At 39.0% G+C, this 21,226-nt stretch overlaps 1 protein-coding gene across 7 annotated transcripts in view; it reads right to left on the reverse strand.

Annotated features, from left to right (window-relative positions):
* The window catches only part of PCDH10 (protocadherin 10), a 321,360-nt gene that overhangs the window by 97,116 nt on the left and 203,018 nt on the right, over window positions 1-21,226 (reverse strand). Inside the window, exons 6-7 of one of the 7 annotated variants that reach the window (XR_014583042.1) lie at window positions 21,063-21,226; window positions 14,903-15,606 (exon numbers count right to left, since the gene is read on the reverse strand). The exons of 4 other annotated variants lie outside the window; for them this stretch is intronic. The gene's annotated coding sequence lies outside the window, so the exon portion shown is untranslated. 2 more of the 7 variants (XR_014583041.1, XR_014583043.1) reach the window with 2 other exon arrangements.

Consider the following 21,226-nt stretch of genomic DNA (forward strand, 5'->3'; position numbering starts at 1 on the left):
CTACAAGATAAATGATTTTCCTAGTTTTATGCTTGGACAAAAACAAAATTAACATTTAATGTTAATTATCGCTATTTCCATCTCCTTTCACAGAAACTTCCTGCTGTTTTATCTTCTGCCATTCCATCCACTCTCCTACTGACACTCTACAAAAAGCATTTTACTATTAATTCTACTTCTCTCTCAATTCCTAAATGCAAGTAATTTTAATTTAACTCAAGTTTTGTATTATTTGATTTTCTCAGTTCAGCAGTTTGCTGCAGTGATATTGTTGTGCTGAAAGCTGCCAATGGCACGTCTGTTTGATGTATAAGCTTTCAAAGCCTCCTCAAGGAAACTGTGCAGGTTCATAGTCTTTTAGTTATAACAATTAAAGCTCTAAGGGCCTTTTGCACGACAAACTTGCTGTACCAGTGGAAGGCATCAACCATCATCTAAGGTAAGAATTATACTTATAGCTGTACCAATTAATATATTTTTTTTGTATTCATAAGGCTTTATAGGGCTATCTTCAAATATGATATATAGATATTGATGCACAGAATGATCTGCTTTGGTTTCAACATGTTCAGAAAGCTGTACACTACTGAGCATTTCTATTTAGATGAAAAGTTAACACTATCTTATAAAAGAACTGATCTCCTTCTTCACAAAATTACCGATCTATAAAGATTTATAGTCTTCTATTTACTTCTTACGAGACTTTGTCTTCTGGGGTCCACAAAATTCGCATTGGTTTATTTTGGGGGAAGCGGGACCATGTTTGTTTACTTATCCTCATGGCTTGCATTTCTTTTACCCATCTGCTAAATGGTTTGTAAGTGATATACGCCTACCAAACACTGCTTGCGGTGATCTACATTTTCCTGTCTTACCCTTCCTCATTCTGTGGTTTATTAAAAGCCTTGCACTGCCCAGGGATAGTAACATTAGTGGTTCAGATTAATTCTTTTTGGTCTTTAGCCAAACAACCAGCTAATTTTGTCACTTGGCTAATTTAGTGATGTGCCAGCAAAATTCATAATTACAGCTAAAAGTATTTGTACTACTATTGCTTGCTAAGCTAAGGTGACTTCATGAATACCATTTATCCCTCCTGCCCTTCAGTCCAGAGGAACATTTTAAGTAAAAAATGTAGAAGTAGAATCTATCATCTACTCATTTAAAACTTGTATTGCTTTTGTTTTTCTTAGCAAGAGACTAGGCCATATCCTACTCTGAGTTACATACGGAGATATTCATGGAAAGGATTTCTTTCCACAGCTAGGAAATACAACTTGCAAGCAGGCTGCTTTAAACAGAATTCAAAATCCATGCAACTGAACATGTGAGTTAAAGCTCTGTTAGATGAGGGCAGAAAAAGCTCATATATATGGTGACCTTACTGATATACACTGGTCTTCACAGAGGAAGCAAGAAGAGCAATCAGTACAGAAAACATGATTTAAGGGGTACTTTATTAGGCTTCTCCATATTTTTAAATGGGTTAATAGCTTCCAATAAAATCTCCCATCAAAACAAATAAAGGCCACTTCCATACAGGGCTTAATTGGGAGGACGGGATTTAAATGGCCTCAGTCCTTACTTAACCCCATTAAACTGCTGAAGTGTTTACCTGATGGTCAGGCTCACCACCACCTTCATCATCACCAAACGTGGCTGCATCCAGGACAGAGATTTTTCCCTAAATATTACTGTGGGCTTTCCAAGCAACAACATTTGACTGGTACAGAGCAGTCAGACTAGGAACCTGATTGTTTGTTAAAATACTCCATGAATTTCCTAAGATCTGACAGAATTGCTCAGTGCTTCGTTTTGGCAACTGCCAACCTCGAGAAGTCAAAATCAAGCCTCCAAAAACATTAAACTACTTAAAACAGTGAAAACATAACAGTTTGGGTGTTGGGTTCTATTTCTTTGCAACCTGGGTGGCGATAATTCCTCTTTGCCCTTCTTTAGCATGTGCAGGCTTGAAAGAAAGGCAAAAAAAAAGGAAAGAAATGATCTGGGGAGGGCAAACTGGCAGGGAAGACCCCACAGCAGAGGCCAGGAGAGTGTGGTTTCTGCGGCTGTAGCCAGGAGCAGCAGGTTCAGTACCCCAGTACCTCCTGCTGCCGCTGGAAATACCCAACAGTGCTAAGGTCTGCACATGTTCGCAGGCTGCTTCCCCAGCTGCTTTGGGATTAAAACTTCTCTCCAAATTACAGAAGTGCACAACGGGAAGAGCAGTGGGACCCGGCTGGCCTGCTGGGGGGGCTGCAAAGCTGCCCTCCCTCCCCAGCACCTGGGTCGGCAGAGCAGGGCCCTGGCGGCCTGCCCAGGGCCTGGCGGCCTGCCCAGGGCCTGGCGGCCATGCCAGGGCAGCGAGGGGCTGCAAGCACACAGAGAGGGACGCTGTGATGAGGGCATCGGAGGACTGCAGAGGAGGGCAGAAAAGCACTTATGGCGTGAAGAGGAAGAGCTCCAACTCGTTTGCATTGCTGACTCCGACTTGATTTGGAAGCTTAGCTGTCATTATGAGAACTGGATCAGAAACAATTTGGGAAGATAATGGTATTTACTCGCCAAGCCAATCCCTATCACTTATGCTGAGTGCCAGCTTCCTCAGCTCTCTCAAACAGCCTTCTCTAATTTTCTGTAGGCTGGAAGCAAATACGGATTCAATGGGAGCTGTAGGCTCTCAGCACTTTTGAGGACTAAGTATTTGATGTGCGCTGAACTTAAAAACTAACACATAAATCAATTTGGTTTGCTTCAGTATTCTCCCTCCCCTAGAAAACAAATAGTTGTAATACAAAATTGTGCTTCCCACAATGATAGCCTTTTTTAGTTACTCAGGCTGATGCTCTGGGTAGTTCAGACAGGCAGAATTTGACACTAAGTTTTTCTGGTACATCGCTCCTGGCAGAGCAGTGATGGAAGTGACATAGCGGTCTTTCAAAGGCCCCCCGAGGGTACACAGACTGCACACAGGCTGCTCGGGAGCACAGGTACAGGGAGGTTTTCAGCAACACCAGAAGCACACATCCTCCCTCAGCCGAGTCTTGTGAGCTTCCCCTTTCTGGTCCTACCAATGAAAGGTGCTGGATCTGCCTTCCTATGCTCATCACTGGAGATTTTGATTTTTACAATGATAATCATGGTGCAAGTGTAAAATAAAAATAAATACAGCAAAGCTGGGATGGGTATGATTTGTACTACACGATACTGCTGTCATTTAACTCTGCACATGGCGCAAAGAATGCCAAGGACCAAAGCAACAGGAATCAAACCTGCAAACTGAATGGATGTTTCCACTGTTACCAGTTCTTCCCTGTCCTGAAGTTTTATATTACACATATTAATATTAACCTACAGCAGCATGTGACTGTATCTATAGTATACCATCATAACTCTGGATGTAATCAGTGGAATTTACTAGATTCTATTGGTGGGGTATCAGAACAAGATCTCCTGATGGAGAGCTTGTCAGATTTACATTGGCAAAAAAAAAAAAGTACATTACAAATGTGTAAAAGTAGAGGGATATAACCAATAACATCAGGGTCTTAGTACATTTATTAAAGAATGTGTTCAGCCCTAAAAGATATTTCCATCTTTAATCTTAAATAAATGTTTTAATGTTCAGCCCTACTGCCTGAAATAGCCCTGAGTCACGTATTTAAATTAAGCATATGCCTTGATCGGTGCAGTCCTATACTACATCTGGTATTTGAACTGATCACTGTTATTTCAATTAAATTAATGCACTAGGTAAATGGCACTTACTTTTAGGTATGTAATGAATACACTAAGCAATACATATTTGAAATCTTAACTTGTTAGGAAACACAATCTGGGAGACAACTTCTGAATGAAGTCTCTGTAACTATTAATTCAAATGTATACTGTTTTTGTCTTTTACCCATGTTCTTGAAAAGTATGCTTGGGGTATTAGATAAGGTTAAACATACATCTGGAAATGGCATTTATCAAGTTGGAAAGGTAAATCACAAAAAGGGAGAGGAAAAATAAAATCCACGGCCAATATAGTATTCCCTATAATGAAACTGACAACAAATCTAAATTACAGATAAGGTATAACAAAAAACATAAGGCAAAATGAATTGCAAACTAAACCCTTCTGAAAGGAAGAACAATGCTTTTATCTCTCTTTAAACCTTTTTCATATTGACATTAACATATCATCTTCCATATAACAAAAACAGATACTGGTGGTTTTCTCCACCTAAAAGTTTCACTGGATTTACATATTTCACGTAATTTATGCAAACAGTATTTCTGCAATAGTCAGTACATTTTGCATCCTGGAAAAGGAAACTCTAAAAGCAGATATTTCAAACCACAGTATAATCAATGAATATCCAGGCACAATATTTTAGGGAGTCTAATTAAGAACTTCTAATCATACTTTATTGCCACCAGCCAAGACCTGCCAGCTAAAGTTAACAGAACTCCAATTTAAGATGGTTTACTACAAACAGGGGAGTATGCAGGAATTAATTACCGCAAGGAGCCCAGCCACACAAGCATTCTAAAATGGATCAGTAAATTGCCAACCTAGTAGAAATCTGCATTTCCACCATCCCATTGGACAAAGTAGTCTTCAGGATGTTCCTCTTCATTTTATGCTTCTTTTTTTTTTTTTTGTCACCTTTTCTTCTGCTATATTAATTTATATTCCATGCAATTTGCTGCCTTATTTATTTCCTTCCCAGATCAGTGTCCTGATCCTGCAGAAAGCTGAGGTAAGCCAAGAGAACTTTATAGTGACCTAAAGACAAACCCTTATGGTGCCAGTCTGGGTTTTGGGCTGACAGTCTGTATGGTACTTCAGGAATTTTTTTTAAACTTTGCCTTAATATCTCACTTCCTCCGCTCTCCTCTCCTCCTTTTCCTGTTCTTTTTCAACCTTATCATTCTGTCTCTCAGCTTCTTTACTATTTTCTCCTTCCTTTTTCTTTCCTCCCTCTGCTCTGATGCCTTTGATCTCTCCTAATCCATCTTGCAGCTCTACAGTCCAGTTCTACCCCTTGCTGTTCAAACCTTACTCCATCAGTAACCTTTTTCTCATCTTGCTTTCACAGTCTCTTTGACTCCTTCTACGCACTTGACTTTCAATATTTTCTTGCCCTCACTCTGCCTACCTTCATCCTTCAGCCAACATGCACCACTCAGTACACAGCTTAGCAGACAGCATCTTCAATGGCTAATTATGCCAAAGAGAATATATTTCCCAGTCACAACTGAAATCCCAATGATTGTAATATTTTCCACTGCAAAGTTCACAATAGAGACTCTCTTAGAAACAGTGGAAGAATTTATCGGTTTGTTTGGTTTTCCTTAGCTAAACAATCTCATTTAATAGTTCCGATAAATCACAGAAATATAAAACACGCAAGTAATTTATGGCTACCAAAGACTTCACTCTCAAATAAAAAAAAACAGAGATGTGTACAGCTGTGACCCCACTTTCCTTACTTCATAGTCTTTTTCTAGTCTAACAACCAGCCAGTATGAAACCATATTCCACTGGAAAGCTTGTGAGTAAAGAAAAGAGGAAAAAAATCAAGGAGAAGAAGATATAAATTAAAAATAAAATAAAATAAAATAAAATAAAATAAAATAAACAATATTTTACCTGTTACTTGTTTGCAAAAGGATTCTTTACACAGAAACAGGAGGAAAGAAAAAATGAATTACTGGGGAATTTCAAAGTAGAGCAAAAGGAAAAACCTGAGGAAGGACAGAAGAAGGGTGCTGTTCCTAAAGAAGAAAAAAAAAAAAAAAAGGAGAACAGCCTGCCAGTACCTGAAGGCTCACTTATTCAATTACCCCTTACAGAAAGGGGCCAAGTCTTATGGCTAAATCAGCACATCCAGCCACAGACTGGGGCTATAACATCACTTGTAGCTGCTGACACATCCAGAGACACCGGAGCAATGTGACCCAGACAGCAGCGGGATGCTCACGCTTTTACCTCCCGACCGAGGGCAGGACTACAGTTTTGCAGACGCCTGAGTACCAGCAGCTAGCAGGGCAGGAAAGCACTGAAACACTGACTAAAAGTTCTGATGCAGGGAGACAGAAAACATTGTTGCTCTTGGCCACAGAAACTAACATCTCAGCTCCAGTTTGAAGCAAACTGCCAAAAGCCGGCTTGCATTTGGATAGGACGTAGGCTGCACTGCAGGGAACAGTGCTAGGGCGGCATCACCATCCTATATTTCTGTCCTGTGTGGCTGTCCTATATACCACGCTAGCTGGTACAGTACTCGTGGAAGCATTGCCCTTTCAAAAAAAATATGAAACCAGGTTCATATAAAAGGTTTCTAGCAACCTTTTACTATTCATCCTCACAAGCCACTTTTTGTAAGGTTGCAAGCTGCAACTGTGTTGTCTTGGCAATGCCCAATCCTGTTAATACTGCCTACCCGGTTCAATTTCCCTTGATCTTCAACCGGCTGTGGTGTTCTTCATTTTCTGTCTCAAATTGTTAGGTAGCAGTGTTATGTACTGTTAAACTGTTGTCACATCCATCCCAAAGGTGGTGGTATTTCACTGACTGATAAAGCGTGATCCTTTAATTTAAAACTTAAGGGACAGATACTGATAGCACTTTATCCCATAAGGGAATCTACCCACTCAGAGGAAGACACTGTTCATTATAAATAAGGTTATCAGAATCTAGCCCACATGGCAGTGAGGTAGAACATGTCACTACATAAAAATGTTATTTTTATTATCAGCTTTGCTATGCAGGTATTGACAGGTAGCTGTGATAATATAAAAAGCCCAGCACTTGACAAGAGAAAAGAATTACAGAGTAGGTGAATACTACTATTATAGGGGTGGAGGGAATGTGGTTGTAAAAAATTCAGGTAGTATCTTTATGTTGTTGGAAGAAATAAAGTCTTCAAAATGACAGAAAATAATTGCCTAATAAAGAGTTATAGTACTGCCCTAAGCTGCAGAATGAAACAATTATTTTTATGTAGCTCTTCGTCTTTAGAATCTTAAAATATTTTTGTTGTTCTCTTGTCTTCCCCTTGATCTGTTTGAAGACTTTTTCCTGTACATTTAACAAGTATTTCTTGTTTATTTCCTCTCCCTCCTCCCCGCCCCAAGCTTATCTGTGCTGCTTCTCTGTAACTCACCTTTACAGTGCTGTTACCCTACCGACTGTAACGTTGTCTCCTGGACCAGATCATTGCCACCATCTGTTACCCAGCACAGTTGACATATTAACCTACAAACGCCCCCCTCTCGCTCCATTATCCTCACAGGTCAGCGTGGTTCACTGGTACCCTGTGATAGATGATGCAATAGCAGAGGAGATCTGAGCATTAGTGGCAGGAGAATGACTCTGAACCTGATCAGTTTAGGCAGAAGGGATTTTGTGTGATCCTAAGATGCAGCTGTAGTATAAAACAAGAGATACTTCTTCATGTCTGTCACGGTGAGTGCAATATCCCGAATGAGCTGAGACACAGTGGGCAGTTGCTCATTTAATTAACCTGCCCTGACTTGATCAGGTTCCAGGGTCTAATGTCATTTGAGAGAGTTTTCACTTTGCTTCGCAGATGAGATCACCCATCCTGGAGAGAGTCTGCGAGGCTGTGTTTCATGCGTGAGCCCAAACCCATCTCACCTCCATACCGCCTGGGTACTCACACGTATCCAGAGTGCAGCACTGGAGAAAGCTTGAGCTTTTTCTATCCATTCCTCAGCACCATTGCTGCAACCTGGGTGAGCCCGTACTCCTGAACATGCCAAAAATCTCCAGCCATGCCCCAACAGGCAGAGGTGCTGCAAGCACGCGGTGGGGAACGCAGAGGCTGGGCGGGTGGTGAAGCACTACAGGCACCACCACCTGCTCTACATCCCACATGAGGTGCTTGAGGATAATCGCAGGTTCAGATTCCTCACCCTTTTCTGTAAGGAATTTTAAAATACCATGCTTTTTATAATTATATGATTCACATGCATATACTTCTCCCTCTAATATTAAGTGGGAAGTTTCGTATTTTGTCACGTTAACAGCCTACAAGTTGAACCCCTTTCTTGGTGTTCTACAATAAAGCACAATGCCCAGTTCAGCCCCTTCCCAATCACAACTGAAAAACTTCAGCATTTCTGAGTGGGTGCAGAGTACTTCCTATGCCCCGAAATGTATGAAAGTCTTAGTTAATGTCACCAAAGTATACTGTGCTCATATTGTGTCCTTTAAAATTGACTCCGCTGTAAATAACATAGATTTTCAGTAACACTGTAACTTGCATGATCTCAATGAGAGAGCTTTTCCTTTTCTATTTTCCTGATTAGAAGAAGGAAAATAGTGCAGCTGAACAAAGAATACAAAATGGATAATTCAGCCTACAAATTTTACCCTAATTTCCTCGATCCTAATTTTCTGCTTTTAGAATCCTGGCAAGAAGATAATGATTTCCTGAGTGTATTCATTATCATCTCTCTCAATTATTTTGTAGAGTATTTAAAATTCACTATTCAAGCTGTACAGTTTGGTTGCAACTGGTCAGTCGCACCACATGGCATCTTGTATGTTCTCAGACTGGTAGATGACCAAGCAAAGCAAAAAGTAGGTGGAAATGCCAAAAAACTAGTTCTGCACACGGTCATGTCAACTTGGTAAGTTCTTTGTACAGGTATTATTGAAAATAATATTTCTATTGCAATGATAGTTGACAAAAGGAAAAGAGACTAAAAATGGGAACCAAACTGCATGAGTTTTTGAAGAAATATTTACTGAAAGTGATTTTCAATATTCCCTCCGATTAAATAACAAATTATCCATCACATTCAAAAAAGAGGTTTGGCTCTGACTAGTGATATTCTGTGACCAAGGCATTCACTGTACCAAATACCAATTTTTCTCAGTAATTGATCAATGAACTAAGTATGGATTTCAAAAGGTTAGAGGTGGAAATAGATTATGACTTTTGTTGCCACTCAAAAATGCATTACACAGATTACAACAGACATTGGAAACTTTCCAGTCAGCTTTTTTGTGTCCTGCTACACTTTGATAGAGATTAATACTTTAACCCTTGCAAAGAGAAAACAAAATGCCAAGTTACACAAACACAGGATCACATTAAGAAACAAGGTCATATTTTCAGAAAAGCTACATAGAAAATCTTTAGTCTAAAATCTGAATAATACAATTCTGAGCTTATTGATTTTAATGGACTTTGGGCTTTGCCATTATTTCTGTTGAGATGACAATATCTGTAGAACATCCATTTTTACAATTATGACAAAGTTATTGTTTGACAAGTGTTTCTAATTTTAAAGGGAAAAAAAATGTGCCATTAATTAAAGATTATTCCTCAGCATTAATTTTATAAAGTGTGCTGTAGAACTCTTTAAATTAAGAAAGAAAATCCATGCCAACAGAGTGCCAACAAAAAAATTGTCGTGAGTTAACAACCCTGCCCAAAGATGAATAGGAGACATCTCAACTTCCTGTTTAGTTTTGACTCGGCGCTGATCAACCTTTTCTTAATAGTGCCATCTCAGCAACGTGCTCGTCTAAAAATAAATTTCAGCTTCACTGCAAGTCAGATTTTCTGGCTCTAACATATTTTTTTTTGTGTGTCAGGGTGGTAGTACAAAGGACCAGTGTAAAACCATTCACCTCTTTGTCAGCCACTTTAAATTGGTAATAATAGGCAGGTATTTTTATTTTTTTTTAATTTGCTTTTTACCTGGATGATTGGAATTTCAACCATCTGATTCATTTTGGGAAAACAATCCAAAAAAAATTCTCATTCCCTAACTCCTGTAAACTTCATAATATGGCTTTACTGCACCAGCAAACCAACTGAAATGCTTAATGCGAGTTAAAATGAAAATGAAAGAATAGAACAAAGAACTTCAAGAAACTTTTCCTCTTAGAAGTATTAATTCCAGAGCAAGAATGAGAAAAATTTGAAGGCAACTTCAAAACTGCTGCTAATTTTACACAGCTAAGATATGCAACAGCAACTCTGTCACAACATCTCTCAAAGGCAGGATACAGACCAATTCCCCCCAAATCCATTAGTCCTAGTTATGGGATTGTATAAAGTGGGATCAGAAAATTATAGATTCAAGCAGAGTTTAAGATTTATGCTGTCCTGCCTCCCAACATGGAGCTTAGCCAAGCGATGGAGAAGTAGCTAGCTTGGCTTGTTACTGTCCCACCTGAGGGATACTGGCTGGAGGGAACAGTGACCCAGTAGCAGGAAGGCAGGGTCCTTTCCTGATCAAATTAATGTCCAAGGAACCATCTGAGGACAGGATCAGGTCTGAATAAATCCCAAATGATAAACCAGGCCTATCAGAGGTCTATAAGGCCCCAAAGCAGCCTTTTTCATTAATGCAACCAAAGAACGTTCCCTGTCACCTGGATCACAATGAAAATAACCTGTTAATTTAAGTAATTGGAAGTTATTTGTGTTAATTTATGTAATAAGAGGATATAATCCTTATCTTCTTTTCATTTCTGGCTACCTGCTTCTATAAAGTTTACACACTGTTTCTGTCTGTATTCGGAGAAACAGTGTCTGCATTCAAATAAGCAGTTTTTATTTTATTTATTTATTTTTATTTCATATTGTTATAAGGATGATTTCAAAGGAACTGTTACACTGAAAGAATCCCATTCCTTTGGGTCTGGAGATCCTTCAGCTCAAGTGGTAGAAGCAATTGCTTTGCTCACCATCCTAATATATTTCTCCAGAGTATACAGAAGTTAACTTTTTTTTTTTTTTCTGATCTACACAGTCTATCTGTACGTAGTAAGTGCAGAAGACAATATGGAAGAAGTATAATTTGGTAACCACAGTAAAATCCCAGGCCACAGAGAGAGAACCAAAACTCTAGGGATGCTAAGGAGCTTTTAACCTGCTTAACAAAAATAAATAAATAAATATATAATACTAATAGTAAGGAAAAAAATCATAACAAGAAACAGAAAAAATACACCCTTTGAAGGAAGACTGATACCATCTGGGAAAGATGCTAAGAGTGCCAACACATTTCTTAGCTGTACAGAAAAGTAACATAAATGCAGAGAGTGATGAGTACAGCACAAGTCTGTGTGTTCAAACTGATTTACTCCCAAATATGAAAAGTTTTGCTAATGTTCCTCATGCAGATGAAGAAAGACGTGCACATCTATGCACACATACTCATTAAAGCCAACTCTCAATGGTGGACCTGAGAACAAAGTTGATGTGTAGGCTTCAAATCAAGAGCAGGTTTTTTTTCTCACGTATCTTTTCATGGTTTTAATCGCTGCTGACTTCAATAATCCACAACATACTCTGAAAATTACTCATTTTCTCTTTCTCAAGCCTTAGAAATGAAGATTTACACATCTACTGTTTATGTCTATGGCAATGTACATAGAAATTACAGTCACAAGACAAAGAAATGAAACATACAGTACGAAGCACATAGGACGACATCTCTCAGCCTGGAGAGACATTTTCTCTGGCAATTTTCTACAAGAACAAGTGAACCAGAAATTCTGATTTATCGATCTTTGAGGTCAGATTTAGATATTTTTGATTGGCTGGTTGATTTTTGTTCTGCCTGTTTTGTTTTGCATTGTCCTTTTCAATTTATGGAAGGTAAGGTCAAAGTATTAATGCATTAATTTGGACAGTATTAAAGAGCCCCTGTCACATCTTTCTGAGTATCCTTCAAAGCTGCCATCCTGTTTAATATCTGTGGCCGTCATCTCTGAAAAACAATGTCATGCTGGAACCTTAAACAGCCAGACGATAGCAGACGAAGGCGGTGCTGCTTTTTCTTTAGTGGAGTTTCCCTAGGAAAGGACAAGAGAGAGAGAAAACCCTGAAGGGAAGAGAGATAAGTTTACTTTCTTGAAAAAATATCCTTTACTAAAGACTCAAGCTTCAACAAATCTGACTGAATTAAACTTGAGAAGTGTGAACAACAGTTTTTTACGGCTTACAGCAATTTCTAACTGAACGCTAGGTAACAAGTGTAATAGGCTTTTATCTGATATTCCAGCTTTTTGCACACCAAGGACCTTCTTCCTCACCGGACATGTAACTTTGAGCTTCATTTTCCTATAATTTTAGTCTTTTCATGCCCAAATCACTATGTCCCTTCAGAATGGTTGTACTGTGTTACTGGATTGTGTTCTTTAGGTACAATACTAAATGAAAGCAACATTATTCCTGCTTCTTAGTTGGTAAAACAAAATGCTGTCCAGTTCTCTTTAGTGTATGATTTGCAAAACATTCCACAAAAGGAAGAAAAAACAACTGCAAGCCTACCTCTTGACTTGAGACTTTTCTTTCAGCAAAATTTAATTAAATTCAAGTACATTTTAGTGTTCATATTTCATGTTTCTATATATACACATATTTATACACACCCTGTGTACACATAGATTTATAAATCATCAGTATTTAGACTTTACTGTGCTTTCCAGACCATTGATTTAGATTGAAAAATACCACTTGATATTTCTTAGGGTGAAATCTATCCTTGCACGATGGCCTACAAACTACTTGAGGCCCACTTATTTCAGGGTTTAAGTATTACTTCAGTGACGCATAGCCTTGTACAAATAAAACTTTACCTGTCAGGAGCATCCCACTTCTCTTTCGATAGTTCTAACTGTGCAGTAGGACAATAAAAGTGTTTTGTAAAATAATACTGCAAAATTTGATGTTTCCCTCCTTCTCAGTTATATGTATTCATATTTCAAGTGGACTTTTTTTTTTCTATTTGAAAACAGGAAAAAAGGTGATTTAAAAGTAAAATATAGTCTTTTTTTCTTTAAATTACCATTACAGATAATGTAAATCTCATGCTGAGAAGCGTGGTACAATCTGATGTATAAAGCAGAAGAGAATCAACTTCCCTCTTCCTTAATCATGCTATTGTGCATCCTTGACAGTAGTAAGAATACCTCGTTTTTCAGGAAACAAACAAGTACAGGAATATCTTGAAAGATGGTTGGTGCACACAAATTTATTATCACTATAGCAGTGCATGGTGCTTTGAGCACAGGCTAGGTTTCTTTTCCTTAGAAAAACAAACCAGATCTTATCTACTCCTCTACAGTGGAGTCAGTGGAAGTTCTTCCATCAGCTTCAAAGCAAAGAGCCTGCAAAGAGCAGGCTAAAAGAAGATGAAATAAGATTAGAGAAATGTGTGTGAAAAGGCAGTAATTGAATAACAGGGACATTAAGAAGAAAGGATTAAACAGGTTCTAAATCTCATGTATAGGGAATTGCTTCATGCACAATCACGAGTTAGTTGAAACCAATTGCTGTGTCGTGCAGCAGCTTCTGTTCCACAGCACCGGCTGGGAAGGACTCTAAAGACAAAGGAAGCAAGTCTTTTTCCAAATTTCTCAGCTCTGAATGATTTCTGAACACCATGCTCTAGACTGATGTAAGAAGAAAGTGGGTGAAGTAAATTTTCAGTAATATGTCAGAATTTATCCCAATAAACGCAAGGCAAACAGTTCCAAATCCAGATGAGTAGTTTCATTCCAAATATAGATTTCTGCTTAACGATCTGTTAAGCTCTATAGTTTGTCATCCCTGTGAATATTTAGATACCAATAAAATGTCTTGTACTGGTTCCAAGGTTCTTGAACATACTAATAATAATGGGCACAAGGTCTTGATGAAAATAGCTTTCAGAAGCTGACAGTGAGAAATGTTTCTGAGAAACATGTTTCAGGACACCTCAAAACTTTAAAGATTTACTGCAGGAAATAATTTCATGATAGTTTAGATGAGCACTATCCTAAGAAATAGCATCTGCTAAGTAAGTGACCTGGTAAAGACAGTGAAATCTAAATACTGTGTATGTACATATACATACATCCAGAGTAGCTAAGCAGTATTTATTCACACACATATAAATTTTACATAAACTGAAATAAACACCCCATGTCAATTACAGATTTATAGACACTGCACTTCCTGATTTTTAAGATGAATTCTCACAAATCACGCGCTATAAGAACACAAAATCAGACATATAGAGAAACCAGTAGCACAAAATACCTATAGCAGAATTTCAGTCCATTTAATAAGAACCAGAAAGTAAAGATAAATTTTAAGTTCATTTATTCTTATGACTACAGTGTTGCTGCTGGTATCTGGCTATCAGTAAAGCTATCAGAAAGTCAGATCCTGATAACACACACAAAATCATGGCACAGTAGTAATTTCTAAACTGGGTAGCAGTAAACAGATTTTTGCAGTCTATGTCTTTCACAGTCATTTATTCTTTTTACTTGACAATGATTTGGACAAGCATAAGACCAAAATCACATTCAAGGAATGGAGAAAGACAGAAAGCTATTTACGTGATGTCCAGGAGCACTCTTAACCTAGCTCATCCAAGACACCACAGCCAAAACTCTTTTTCAGTGGAAAAGAGAGTTTCCACATGATTCCTGTACCTTTTGTTCAGCTGCAAAATTCAACCAAGAAACACAAGGAGCAAGTATTTAGACTTTGGCTCAGGTTTAGGTCACTGTTGTAGATAATGACAGTTTGAGTGTAGACAAAAAAAAAAAAAAAAAAAAAAAAACACAACTAGAATAATTAATTATACCACCAGAAAACAGACTCATGAATTTACCATCTGGAAGCTTTATTACTTTATGTGTCTAAATTATTCCCCTATGCTTAGCACAAATCTTCAGAGTAGCAATTTAATTACACAGAGGGTAAAAATTAAATTCCACGGATGATTGGAAGGCCTCCTCTCCAGTAGTGTATTGATGAATCTTAGCAGGACGATGGTATTTGGCGAGACTATTTCCTCTGCCAGAAAGATGAAAGCAGATGACTGCACCTAATCAGCACCTACTCTGCTGCTTTACCTGTAAAAGGAGAATCCTCTAACATGTTCTGTCTCTTGTTTGGCATACTATTAACAATCAATCTGTGACAGAAGTAACCCAACAGAGCTAAAAATGACTTAATGAGTCATCAAAGGCTACAAATGACAACTGCGCAGCCAGGTCATGCAACAGACATGCTTTACTACATACGTGCACTGACTGTAAGCTCATGCTGGGTATAGGCCTGTGTTTCAGCGCTTTACAGGGAGAGGAGTTTCTGGAGTTAATTCTTTCAATTTTTTAAAACTGATACACCTCAGCACATGAGGTAAGCTGATGTACAACTGTCAGAGATAACACCCAAGCATCTCATGTTACAGAAAACAAAGATTACACTCAGTTTCCCAGTGCTCCCAATGCACTGGTCAGCTCTGTGAGAACTGACAGTTCAAAACCACGGAGCGAACGAACACTTTTACCACAGTGCTTGTAAAAGTGCAGCTGTTGGTGAGTGAGGTTGGAGGGAGCAAGGAAGAAGCATCTGACAAAAAACTGCTTCTTCACAGTTTTCACACCTGCCTTTACACCCTCTGGAAGGGTTAAGAGTGGCAGGCCTCTCCCTCCGGAGTGCAAAACACGAGCCAGCTCAGGCTGCTGCCAGCTTCAGCACTACTCCAAACTTGCTCGGTGTTTCAGAGCGCTGCTGTTCCCTTTTGTTGTTGTTTTTAAACATCTTTGTGTCTTTGCACTTCCTGGGAGAAGACAGAAGGAGAAGCAGAAATAACACAGTTATGTGAGAAAGGTCAGCCTGCTGACAGCTCCAGCCTCATTTTCAGACCAACGAAGGCAAGGAGGGATAAGCACAGGGTAAGCACCTGAGTGTGCCAATGCTTCAGACCTTTTCAGATTTGCTTATTGGAATCTGCAAAACTGAAGAAACCAAAGGCTAAAAACTGTTATAAAAAGACATGTGAACATGCACGCACGTGTTATTCCTGCAGAGGGACTGTGATCTCTGTCTGGTTTTCACATATGGGTCTCATTTCAGGGGTGATTTGAGTCAACAAACAAAAAACCACAACCTCAAAATCTTGGTCCCAAATGGCATTCTTCAACACGTGGTTTCCTTCAGGCATGCATTTATCTCAGGATGGGGTTATACGTGGCGCTTGAACCCTGTCCTGTCTTTCTATTTACTAGAGCACATTTGTTTACCAGAGAACAGTGGGGAAACTTCAGGTCTCTGTTTAGTCATACTCTTTAACTTGATTCCCTAAGTAATACCAGCTCAAGGAGTTCTTTAAGAAATACCTACAATATAAAAGTGTTGAGGAAAGAAGAAACCTCCGCTGAAATACTGGTGTCTGGGAGAGCGAGGGAGAGCAGTGTGCGGGGACACAGATAATTGTTAGCCTTCCTGCACTTTCCGGAACAGATTTTACTAACCTAAAAACGTCCGATTTAATTCATGCCATGGAAAGCAGAACAAAACAAAAAGGACCCTGCTTCACAGAGGTGGCTGTGCATATTTGCACCCTGCAATGGCTCCCTCACAACTGCCCCTTGGAGCTGATTCTGTTTGTGTTTGCTGGTTGTTTTTAGAAAGAGCAATAGAAGACATCATCGCAGCAGCGACACTAACCAGTGCTATTAACTGTGCTTTTGTACACTGTCACTGTAGCTCTGACACTCAGTCTTACTAACTACCTAGTAGAATTTAAGCTGGATCATTTAAATAATGATAAAGCTGTCAAGACTCTGATGTGATTTTCTTCTCAAGCAATTCACCTTCTATTACAGGTTTTATTATACTTTATAGTGGGCATCTGTAAATCTGTGGATCAGCTTAGCTCCCTAATTTACACCCATTGCACGTACTACATGGTTTTAACTGACTTACTTTAGAAGGATTCACAGTAGTTGCTAGGAAACCTTTCTGTGTTCTTTTCACTTCTTATATAGCATTAGCTTTTCAATTGATAAGGCTGTACCTTTAGGTACAGAGGGATTTAAGCAGAATCAAACAATGACAGCGGGACTGCAGCATAGATAAGCAAAAAAAAAAAAAAGGGGGGGGGGGGTGCAAATCCTTGTTCTTTGTACAGGTAATACAGAGGATTACAGCGAAAGAAAGGACATAGCACATTTTCCATGAATATTTCTAAAAGATATTCTGCATCATATTAAGAAAAGCAGCAAAAACAAGACTTCTTACTACAGCTTAAATTTTATAAATTTGTAAATGACTATGGCAGAGAAGCCATTTCATTGTGCTACCTCTGTTACACGGCATGTCTTCCCGGGGATAATTTCTGATGGTAATATTGTAAAGCATCTTTCTGTATGAAGTAAGGATAACTAGTTACTTCCACACAGCTTTCAGGAAGTAAATATTTTGCCAAAAGTATCTCTCGCAAACATATTCCCACCAAGATCACACAGCTAAGAGTCATACTTTCTCCTGTTGAAACAGCCTGATTGATGTCCCCAGGTTAGCAGAGGCACAGCATATGTGTAACACAGAGCCACAGAGAGAGAGCGGGGAGAAAAAACAAACAAACAAACAACTTTACCCATATCTACTGTAAACTACATTGTCTTCCTGCTTCTCATCTCTACTGGGAGAAAAGTCTCATCTTTCCTTAGAAAACAGCCTTTTCCCAACCAATTCAAGTATACAAATGCGTACCTGATGTGTAGCAGCAATTAGGTTACTTTCAGAAGAAGATTTTCTATTACGCCATTTTCTCCTCCCCAAAGATTCCTGCATCTTTTTAAAGTTTCACTTCTTTTGAAAGAAGAGCAGGCAGACTCAACAGCCCACCAAAGCTGTGTTATCTGCGAACCTTCCCTTTTGCCCTGCACCCAGGTGCTTCACCATCCTTAAAACCTTGTGGTGGCTGCTTAGCCGGGACTGTCGTACACTCTTGGCATTGCAACCCACTAGCTGGAACAGCACAGCTGTCTTTAATAGGCCTCATAGTGACACTGTGGATCACAGACTCACAGAGTGGCTGAGGTGGGAAGGGACCTCCAGAGGCCATCTGGTCCAAGCAGGACCAGCCAGCACAGGCTGCCCAGGACCACGTCCAGGTGGCTTTTGGAGATCTCCTAGAGGGGAGACCCCACAGCCTCTCTGGGCAGCCTGTGCCAGTGCTCTCTCACCCGCACATAGTGGGAGATTATGTTTTTCCTTCACAATGGAAAGAGGAAAGATAATTAGAAGTGTCTTTTCTACATCTGTTTAGTCTGGGACAGCGATAAAACTCTAAATGTAGGTGGTCCTGTGGGTATTTTTTCCCCAAAGTTTCTGAAAGCCAAACCCAACATTTTTTTTCCCTCTGTACTGCCCTGTAGAGATTAGAGAGTCTTATGACTGGCTCACTTCTGAAAAGAATCAAGCTCATTTCTTCCAATAGCCTTATCCAAATCTCTTGGGTTAGAAAATCTGGGTTTGCATTAGTACTGTCTTGGGTAGAGTGAGATTTCTTAAACACCTACTTTCTACCAGTCAATAAGAAAAAAGGAGAGAAAAGTATTCCCCAGAATCATGCTTTCAAACAGCCAAGTCAGAGAACATGAAGTATGTGAACACAGTAAAATAAGATGGCTCTAACACCTTAATTCCTAACATATCCTGGCAAAATAAACTTTTAAATTAATAAGACAAGAACATGAATAATAATGGATGGCTACATGGCTCCAGTGAGTAGCTGTAGAGACAGAGTAAGTTGAAAGTTCATGAAGTTTAAAGGCAAACACACCACAAAGAAATAGCGTGACTGGCCATGCTCTGCAGATCATTAATTTCAACCAGTAAACCCTGTGCCAAATCCGTGTCAACCCTTCTTTTAAACATGTGTTCATCTAAAGCAAACATCATCTTGTGAGTTTGGAAACACCCGGAGATAAAAGAGAATCCACCACCTCCAGTCATAAAGAATACCCCTTCCGTTACAAACATTTGTCAAATTCTAATTGTAAGTTGTCTGGTTTAATCTTTTAGCCTCTTATTTATTATCCCTTTTCCAACTACTGTTAGAGTCTTTAATACTCCATATTGTCTTAACATCAAGGCATTCATTTACATACAGCAACTAAGTCATCCCTCAGTCTTTTTGATAGGTCAAACAGATTGACTTGTTTAAGCCTTTCATAGATAGGTATTTGATCCAGTTCATTTTTTTACAACCATTTTCTACAACCCCTCCAGTCTTTTAACCACCTTAGGGGCAGCCACCCTATGTATGAAATGGTAAAATCAGTCCCTTAGTGATGCATGCAAGGTAAAGTCCCCTCCTCATCCACAAGAAAAACTCCCCATTTGTGCATCACACTCTGGTACAAGCTCCTTTAGCAACAAGATCAGATAGAGACCTTTATATTGCTATTGTGAAGGGAAGGCTGAGTTTTTAAAAGAACTCGCAGAAATAGAGAGTTATGTAAGACGTCTTTCATTATTGTACAGCCACGTACAGAAAAGCTTCACCGGCATTACGCTGGCCACTAGCTTTCTTTGAGGCTTATCCTTGTCCCTGATCACATCCTTTGAAACAGAAGCAACTGAAAAGACACCAAAGTAATGAAGAGCCCCCAAACCAACCAGCCAACCAACAACACAATCCCCAGACCTTAAAAGAAGCAAAAAAGCAGATGCCCATGCAGAACATATTTCATTAACTCTCTTCAGGGTCATTCTGAAAGCGGCAAAACAAATATTTTAGCACATAGGCTGAACTTCTCTGATATCATCACAACTGACTTTGCATTATATGCTTTCTGCTGTTCTTCTGTGTATTTCCTAAAATGTCATCTGAATTAAGTTACATATAATAGTTTTATGTTGCTAACAATAAAAGGAAAAGAGAGGAGGAGAAAAAGGAGGAACAGGGACTTAAAACATATTTCAGAGGGATCAAAATAACTCTTCATTTGAAAAGAAATTATTTACTTAACACCAACAGATGGAAATTTAGAAAAAGTAAATTCCCAAGAATAATTCCTAAAACCCACTTCTATAGTTAAAACATCTACAACAACAAACCCAACAACACTACTCTTAGTTTAAATCATTTGGATCACATTGATCTGATGAGCACACTAATGACACATACAGATGAATCTGCACATGAAATACTGCAGAGAGACAGTAAAAAAAAGACTAATGCAAAGGAAAATTGAAGTGTCAAACTATAACGAAATGAGTTTTTCATTGGGAAAAACAAACTAATATAGCTACAGGAAAATTAAGGTTTTTCTCTTTCTAAGATACCCCCCAAAATCACATTAGGTAAGAGTTTACAGAGAAGACTGCTTTCACTCAGAACTGTGCCTGCAAAGGCACTGTGAGAAACTACACAGTACTGGACTAGATCAGCTCTCGTCTAATTTATTCCCATCTTCCTTAGAAGGAGATATACAAGGCTGCAAAGTACAGTTTTCTTCCAAGAGGAAATGCCTGAAGAAAGTTGCTGTACATCTCTAACTAGCAACGACAGATGAAGTACTGAGCTTTTGTATGGAACTAGCTTATGCTATGTAGGTAAATACAAGAAAAAAAATCAGTTTCCTTCTCATACCTTTCTATATATTCCTTCTCTACCACACCTAACACAGTGCTATATACCAAACGATGAAAAAAATACAAAAATTGTATGCTTATGTATTATGGTTGTTCTCACCTCAGAAGGGAACCAAAAAGCTCTCACTCAACCAGTCACACTATTTCTATCAACATAAGCACATATTAGCACATTAACTCTGCATGAGATACATGGAAACGCCCAGAGGTGAGCAATCCCTCCATCACATCAACTATTCACTAGCTGGGTTCGCTAACTCATCAGTAGGATCAGTGTGCTTCCAAACTCCTGTTCAGTCTCCTAGAAGCACAGATTATGTTTTTTTTGTTTGTGTTGGTTTTTTTTGCTATGATTAATTCTCATTTTTTAAATTACAGATAACTGGGGAAGACCATAACTTTATGGTTTGTAACTCCCAATTTTTACAGCCTGTCAAGTATTAAGAAATATTCTCATCCTTCAGAGAAATACTACTTGCACACACACAGACACAAAAGGAAGAAAGCCTTCCCTCACAACCAGAGGTTAAAAGCACATCAAAGTAGGCTGTTGGTATACATAGATTATCCTTGCACTGCAAAGACAGAGGTCCTCGTATGCCTCAGCTCGCTCCACTGCTGTCTCACCGATGCTGCTTCACTTCACTGCCCATTTATCGGCTCCTAAGTGTCTTCACTTCCAGTCACCTTCCAAGCATGATACGACTCCTTGCATTTAATCACAGCTCCAGATCAAGTCCAGTCAGAGTCCTCCTTAAGTCTTGAGAGAAGCTGAGAGAATCAGACACGTG

The sequence above is a fragment of the Anser anser genome, assembly GCF_964211835.1.
Source record: "Anser anser genome assembly, chromosome: 4".
NCBI classification, from domain to species: domain Eukaryota; kingdom Metazoa; phylum Chordata; class Aves; order Anseriformes; family Anatidae; genus Anser; species Anser anser.